General features: G+C 40.0%; 1 protein-coding gene across 2 annotated transcripts in view; it reads left to right on the top strand.

The window, feature by feature from the left end:
* Nucleotides 1-4,901: 4,901 nt before the first annotated feature.
* The window catches only part of LOC109044720 (major facilitator superfamily domain-containing protein 6 jef), a 49,049-nt gene continuing 45,755 nt past the window's right edge, over nt 4,902-8,195 (top strand). Inside the window, exon 1 of one of the 2 annotated variants that reach the window (XM_072305857.1) lies at nt 4,902-5,104. The gene's annotated coding sequence lies outside the window, so the exon portion shown is untranslated. Of the gene's footprint in view, nt 5,105-5,438; nt 5,548-8,195 lie in introns of those variants that run through there. The other variant, XM_072305858.1, reaches the window with a different exon arrangement.

Below are 8,195 nucleotides of genomic sequence, written 5' to 3'. Positions count from 1 at the left end.
TTCCGCAATTCCGCAAAAGATGAAGTTGCACAATCTTAGCATCACTGCAATGCTAGTGGTTCCTTTTTGCAAAATGCAATCCATTTTACAATAAAAAAAAAAATCAAAACTAACTACCTCCGTAGTTGAATTAGCTCTCCACTATTGCAAAATGTACACTTGAAACATGTCGGACATATTTTTTAACAAGTTAGTTGTTAAATCAGCAATCCATTTTTTTTTTTCGTGAAACGGAAGCATAATTTTTTCTCTGTATGACTATTTGTGATGATTCGTATTTGGAGTGCATTTTGCAAAAGGGAATCAAGAACATTCCAATGTTGCGGAGATCGTGCAACTTTTCTCACCTGGGAATTATAAACCAATCATTTCAACAAGTTTTATCTTTACTCTCAATGGACATTAAATTCAAGACAAAAATTACCTTTGTAAATTTGATTTTTTGCATGATTCCATGCAGCATCCAGTAAATTCATTGCCAAGAATATAAGTTGCACAATCCTAGCAACATTGGAATGCTCTTGGATCCTCTTTGCAAAATGTAATCCATATTTCAGAATTTGAAACATAAGCATAGGAAGTAGATCCATTGCCAGTGGTAATTTTTGCAAGGTTGCAACGGTGGAGGATGCCGCCCGTGTATGTTTTAGCTTATATTAGAGGGTCAATCGATGATTGCGAAGATTTTGAGGTAGAAATACAGTTTTTACGGAGGACGTCCCGTAAAGGGTTGGCGGCAGGGCGTTGACGAAGAGATGTTGCGTTGTCAGTTGCCCGATAACCTCTGGGAAGACAGGCATATGTGGCGTTTGGGTGTCGTAGAACGCCAGAGTGCGTTGTAAAGCGACTTTATACAGGGTGCGGCAAAAGTCCCGGGACGGCTGTTTATTTTTTAAACGGCTACACGTAGAAAAACGAATTTTGGGGGATGTTCTTGGGTCAAAGTAAGCTACTTTTTGGCACTCCCCAAAATTTGTTTGGGGGCCCCCCTAGGGGAGGGCGGGGGGCACCTTTTTTTTTTCAAATGGCAACCCCCCCTTTGTGGCACCTCATTGGAAAGATAATAAAAAAAGAAAATTTTTGGCGCAAACCGCAGGTCAAAATGTTCATTTTTGACAAAATGGCGGCCGGTCAAAGTTCAAAATGGCGGAAATTTGGCATCTCCGTTGTTTATTGACGGATTGGTGTGAAACTCGGAATCCTAGGGTTTTTCGAGATGAGAAAAACGATTCTGGTATTGGTTTTCCAGAAAAGTCAGTCCTTTTCAAAATGGCGGCGGTCAAAATGGCGGCCTCGAGCGGGAAGTGGATATATAGGTTGCATATCGTTGGATTTGCATGAAACTTGGTATCTGGGGCTATTTTGGCACGAGAAGAACGAATCTTTCATTGGATATCTGAAATTTTGACAAATTCCAAAATGGCGGCGGAAAAATTGCGGGAAATCAGTTTTACGGCTCTTTACCGATGATTTTCATGAAATTCGATATCCTGGCGGTTTTTGGCTCGTTAAAAAGGAATCTTTCATTAGATTCTTAAAATATCAAATAATTTCATGCAAATCCATCGGTAAAGAGCCGTAAAACTGATTTCCCGCAATTTTTCCGCCGCCATTTTGGAATTTGTCAAAATTTCAGATATCCAATGAAAGATTCGTTCTTCTCGTGCCAAAATAGCCCCAGATACCAAGTTTCATGCAAATCCAACGATATGCAACCTATATATCCACTTCCCGCTCGAGGCCGCCATTTTGACCGCCGCCATTTTGAAAAGGACTGACTTTTCTGGAAAACCAATACCAGAATCGTTTTTCTCATCTCGAAAAACCCTAGGATTCCGAGTTTCACACCAATCCGTCAATAAACAACGGAGATGCCAAATTTCCGCCATTTTGAACTTTGACCGGCCGCCATTTTGTCAAAAATGAACATTTTGACCTGCGGTTTGCGCCAAAAATTTTCTTTTTTTATTATCTTTCCAATGAGGTACCACAAAGGGGGGGTTGCCATTTGAAAAAAAAAAGGTGCCCCCCGCCCTCCCCTAGGGGGGCCCCCAAACAAATTTTGGGGAGTGCCAAAAAGTAGCTTACTTTGACCCAAGAACATCCCCCAAAATTCGTTTTTCTACGTGTAGCCGTTTTAAAAAATAAACAGCCGTCCCGGGACTTTTGCCGCACCCTGTATATATAAATAAATACAGTTTTTGGTATTCTTCTAATTGATCGCGTTGATTTCAAAGGCTATGAATTCACAGAGGAGAAATGAATACTTTAAATAATCAGATGAAAAAATTAAAAATTTTCCTTTAAACAAATATTCCTCCATTGCACGGAGAAAAAAACGTCGTGCGTGAGACCCGAAGTTAGGTCATATGGATCTTTGAAGTTTTCGTATTGAGCATCTGAACACTTTAGGTCCAGCTGCTGAGGTTTGGATCACACATCTGAAACTTCAGTTCTTACATCTGAAGTACTTCGGTTTTCCCATCCGAAAAACTTCGGTTCTTACATCTGAAGTACTTCAGATGTAAGAACTAAAGTTTCAGATGTGTGATCCGAACCTCGACAGCTAGACCTAAAGTGTTCAGATGTTCAATCCGAAAACTTCAGAGATCTATATGACCTAAACTTCGGGTCCCTTGCACGAAGTTTTTTTCTCCGTGTGCGATGAAGCAAAACCAGTTGTGGCTTTTGATCTTTTTCCGAACATGATCGCGTTCATTTCATGGTTTTAAATGTGTTCTAAGGTCATAGCAAAAAATGGATCTTCTTAAAAATAAAATTAAAAATTTATGAAGTAACCTATCAGCCAGAGTGTCTCGTCCTAGGAGGAAGCTGGTAGGCAAGCTGGCATGCGATTTTCCGTCATCGTCTCCTCCTGTAGGACAAGTTGCCTATCTCCGCATTTGAAGGCGATTCATTTCATTCGTTTAGAGCGATGTGCGCTGAGGTGATAGTCGGTTGCAAACTTCAACTAGAGCAAAAAGGAGGGTTCTTTCGTACAGGAAATTGTTCAAAAATCACGAGGAGCGCATCGGGAAAGTCTGAAATACACTCCTAACTTCAAGGTCTGCGTAAAAAAGTATACGGTTTTTTAAACTGCCCGCTTCAAAGACGATAGTACAGCATAGGTGAGCAATTCGTAAGAGGAATTCTTCCATCCAACCTCTGCGCACCAGGATTCCACGCAATATTCAACGTGGTCAACGCCAACCCGCCAAAATACACGTGACGATATGAGGAGCTACCAACCGCCATGATTATATGTAGACTTTCCATGCGTTGATAAGGACCATGGTGCTTCTTCAGGATTTGCGCGCGGAAGCGTCAGCCATGTTGAATGTTGCATAGCATCCTGATGCGCAATGTTTGGATGGAACGAATCCTGTTACGAAATGTGTACCAGTGACGTAGTATCGTTTTTGAAGCGGGAAGCTTCAAACAACGCATATTTCTTACGCAGATTGTGAAATTAGGAGCGTATTTCAGACTTTCCCGATGTGCCTATAAAGTGGCTAACCACAATGGCTAACTGTAGTGTACCTTGCCTGCTAAGTTGAAGGTAAGCGACTATATATTTCTATGTTGTTGCATACTGCACAATTTTTCTATTATTAATATTGCCGCCCATGGCCCATCTGTAGTAGCCGTTACTCAAGTAGCAGTGATCGCGATAAATAGCGATTTTATCGGTTGGTTATCGCGATTATATCGGTGGCAATATATCGAGATATTATCTCATTAAAAATTGCGATTTATGGCGATCAAATCACTTCACATCGCAATTTTTGGTTCGAAACAATCGTGATCAATTTTCGTCAGTAAAATCAAGATTAAATCGTCATTTATCGACATTTTTAATCGGAAAATATCGCGATAGATTGTCGGGCGATAAAAGCGCAATTTTATCGCGATCAGATCGAGGATAATTGCTCAGATGTTGATGATCCTGGCGATTTTATCGCCGAAAAAATTGCAATTTATCCCAATTTTCTCGTTGAAAAATGTTACTTGGGTAACATTTCTAAACGGAAAAATCGCTTTATATTGCGATTTTATCGACGAAAAAATTGCTAGGATCATCAACATCTAAGCGATTATCTTCGATCTTATCGCGATAAAATCGCGCTTTTATCGCCCGGCAATTTATCGCGATATTATCAACATAACAATCGCGATAAATGGCAATTTAATCTCGATTTTATCGACGAAAATTGATCACGATTTTATCGATCCAAAAATTGAGATTTGTAGCGATTTAATAGCCATATATCGCGATTTTTAATGCGATAATATCTCGATATATTGCCACCGATATAATCCCGATAACCAACCGATAAAATCGCTATTGATCGCGATCACTGCCACTTGCGGAAAGTGGCACACAGCGGACACAGCGGAAGTTTGCAACAGGTCCGTTTTAAATTTCACGAAATTTTGCCGCCCATCCGTAGTAGCCGTCAGGAGCACCCGAAATATTTCGTCTACAATTTGAATCGACACAATCGATATAGTCGATGATCGACTCTCGATTCGACACTTGTGTCATTAGGATGGACGAATGTCTAATTCGAATGCGATCATTCGAATATTCGAAACTTTTCGAATGCGATTATTGCGATTATTTGAGAATTCGAATCTTGCGATTGCGAATACTTCGGAATCGAATATTCGAATGTGATGCGATTATCTCGGTGCCGATAATTCGAATATCGAATATTCGATTATCTAAATATTCGATCATCCCTATTGTGTCATCACGTGAGTGCGAGTGAACCCACGGGCGCGGCGACGCCAACGAGATGGCGCCAGCGTCGCGGCGGCGGGCGCCTGCGCGGGGTTGCGCGGGTGGGCGCGCGGAAGGTGGTCGATTCGTGCCGTGAAGGGGAGCGCGCCACCCCCCGCCCCCTCAGTCCCGCGACGGTTTCGGTCGATGTGCTATCAGTGCTCGCGCCAACTGGCCTAAAAACCACCGAAACTGAACATGGAATCGCGGAAATCCCCGAGGCCCAGCTAGGAAACGTCGCGAGTGCCGTGCACCCGTGGAAATTCAAGGAGTCGATTGTGCTTATAACCTAGGATGTCAGGAGCTGGGCCAATCTAGAAGGTGAGTAACCACGGGCTCATAAACATTGGGGGGCTATGTCCATATTTGTTCAGGGGTTGTATTCATAGACGCTCTTTCAACAACCCCTTTCCTTAGGGAGGCCCTTTATCGAGGGGGAAAATCCTAAACCTCGTATCTCGTTTGCAGTGTTTCAAAATCTCCGTTTTTTTAAGGAAATCAAATCAACATCATTCATTGAAATTTGTCAGGTTTTTTCGCACGAGAAGAAGAATCATGGACGTTTTTCATTCTTCCTCTGTTTAGTTCTCCATTTAAAGAATGATGTGTGACAGGAAGTCTGCAACGTCGCAATCTGAGATACGTGGGTTGGGAGTTTTATCATCGATATGCCCAAATAGAACAGTTCAATGAAAATATTGCGAAGAAGTTGCGATTTGTTGTGCTTATAACCTAGGATGTCAGGAGCTGGGCCAATCTAGAAGGTGAGTAACCACGGGTTCATAAACATTGGGGGGATATGTCCATATTTGTTCAAGGGTTGTATTCATAGTCGCTCTTTCAACAACCCCTTTCCTTAGGGAGGCCCTTTATCGAAGGGGAAAATCCTAAACCTCGTATCTCGTTTGCGGTGTTTCAAAATCTCCACTCTTGTTACGTCTTTTTAATCAGATCAAATCGACATCATTCATTGAAGTTTTTCAGGTTTTTCCTCACGAGAAGAGGAATCATGGACGTTTTTCATTCTTCCTCTGTTTAATTCTCCATTTAAAAAATGACGTGTGACAGGAAGTCTGCAACGTCGCAATCTGAGATACGTGGATTGGGAGCTTTATCGTCGATGTGCCCAAGTGGAACAGTCTAATGAGAATATTGCGAGAGTTGCGATTTAATGCAATAAAATTGCAATCTGTAACAAAGAATTTCAATATTTTCACATTATTCTGGTCAATAAATGCCGATTTAAACAATCAAAGATGAGTACCATGCGTGAGAAAGATGGGCAACTTGCAATGCAATGAAAAATCGAAATTTATTTCAATTCGATTGCCATGCAGTTCATGAGGATGTGTATATTTTAACAGAAGATAGGCAACATAGACAACTATGTAATTGCACTTGATTTCGCAATCTGTGCTACTTGGGTGGTTTACATAGTCATTAAAGGGGGGTAGAAAATTTATGATCATAATATGGACAACTTTCATGAGCCTCAAGCCAAATTTATCGATATAACTTTTAATATTGGATTCCTGGGATGGATTGCAATGATTTGCAACTTCAAAAATCACAAAATTGCAATACACTATTTATATTTTGCAATTTGAGGTAGATTCGTAGTTACCTAAAAGTTTGTCAAAACCATGGATTTTTTTCTTTTTGAATAGTTCATTTTTTCGTACTTGTAAATCACTACAATCCCTCGTAAGGATCTGTCTGTATATGTTTTACATTTGAAGTAGATTCTAAGTTTGGGAAAATTTTCGCTTAGTTATCATGTTAAAGGCTCTACTTAAATCTGCCGAAGTCATTATTTAAACCGTATGGGGCCTCCCTGAAAAAAGTGACGTATAGGTCAAGGAACTATTAATACCCTTCTTGTTGTTCAAGAAGGATTCAGCAGCTTGGAACTTATTTTCACTACTGAGTGATGATAAAGTATGAGGATATACTGCGAGTTTAGGTACCTATGTATCAAAATTATCGCTTCTGATCCATTTTGAATTGATACAGATAGAAAAATGAAACAGTTCTGTCTCCAGTGCTTTACTCACAACTCGTCGAGAAAGTTCAGAAAAGAGGGAAAACATTTTTACGATAAAGCACGTTTGTAAAATATAGCCATATGAGTAACAAAAATCTATCTTTCAATGTTGTTTGTGCGAAGGAAACACTAAATTCATCGAGATATATTCCTAAAAACATGGATGTGCGTGTTGAATTTGATAATATATGAGAAAAAACAAGGTCCACACCACTGCGCGCTCTCTCTGTAATCCTCTTCTTGTTTGAACTTTGCTCGCGAGAAAGCATAATACTCTATGATGCAACTATTTTAACGCCCAGGTAGCCTGATTTGCATAACCACTGAATTGAAGGCGAACTGAGTTTCTTGTGTGTGTGTCTTACTTGTCAGGACTTGATAAAACTTCTTTCCGCAGCATATGCATCCGTAATTTCTAAATGAGCTATCAGCGAAAATAGAGGATGACGGATCAAGCTTTGAATTCTAGCAGTAGTAGACAAAATTTAATCCCAACTTATTGTTCAAGTTTTTATTATATTTAATGTGCAAAACATTTAATTTTTAAAGCTACACTAATATTCTATTGAAGCATGCGTAAGGAACAACTTGTTGAACTCGCTTCCTTATACTTTTGAAGTATGCAGATTAAAACCTCAAGAGTTTAGAATTACCTATTGCTATACTGGCACCGAAGATAGGCACACCAAAGTGATGAAATTTAATCAGGCTCGTTCACATTCTCATCAAATTTTCTGCTCACACTTTGAACCAGATATAACTCATCATCCTCAAAACAATTTATGAGTATAAATTCTGATCTGGTACTCAAAAGAGGCTCGAAATTGTCCGCCAGTTCCGAAATGTATCGTACAAATTTACGAGAGTAAATTTTATACATTTATAAATCTTTCTCTGATGTTCTGATTCTGGATTTTTTTCTCGATAGGAGCCTCCGTCACATTAAGATCTTACATCTTCACGTTTATTCCGATAGATAACCCTCAAAATCGATGGCTGAGTGCGGAACCATGTAACTCCGTTTGTAACGTTCCAGACTTCCTGTGATACTTCACTTTTACGTTGAAAAACTAGTCAACGGAATTTCTTGAAAACTTTCATGATTTTTCTTCTCTATCAGCAAACTATCCTGTTTGAATCTCAAGCTATAAAGTTGGCTCATTTTCTTCAAAAAAGTAAAATAAAATAAGAGCGGAGTTATTGAAACACCGCAATGAAGATACGTGGTTTTGCACTTCAGCCACCGATATCAGTGACATGGCGCGCTTTGCGATCTATCGATATTTCCCCATTTGCAGCTGTGGTAAATAATCGATTATTAAGGCGTTCTCTGCGAACACTTTGTTTATCGATACTTTAACATGGGGT

This window comes from Bemisia tabaci, unplaced genomic scaffold (genome assembly GCF_918797505.1).
Source record: "Bemisia tabaci unplaced genomic scaffold, PGI_BMITA_v3".
NCBI classification, from domain to species: Eukaryota; Metazoa; Arthropoda; class Insecta; order Hemiptera; family Aleyrodidae; genus Bemisia; species Bemisia tabaci.
Note: the sequence above shows the minus strand (reverse complement) of the source record. Positions and strands in the feature narration are given on the sequence as shown.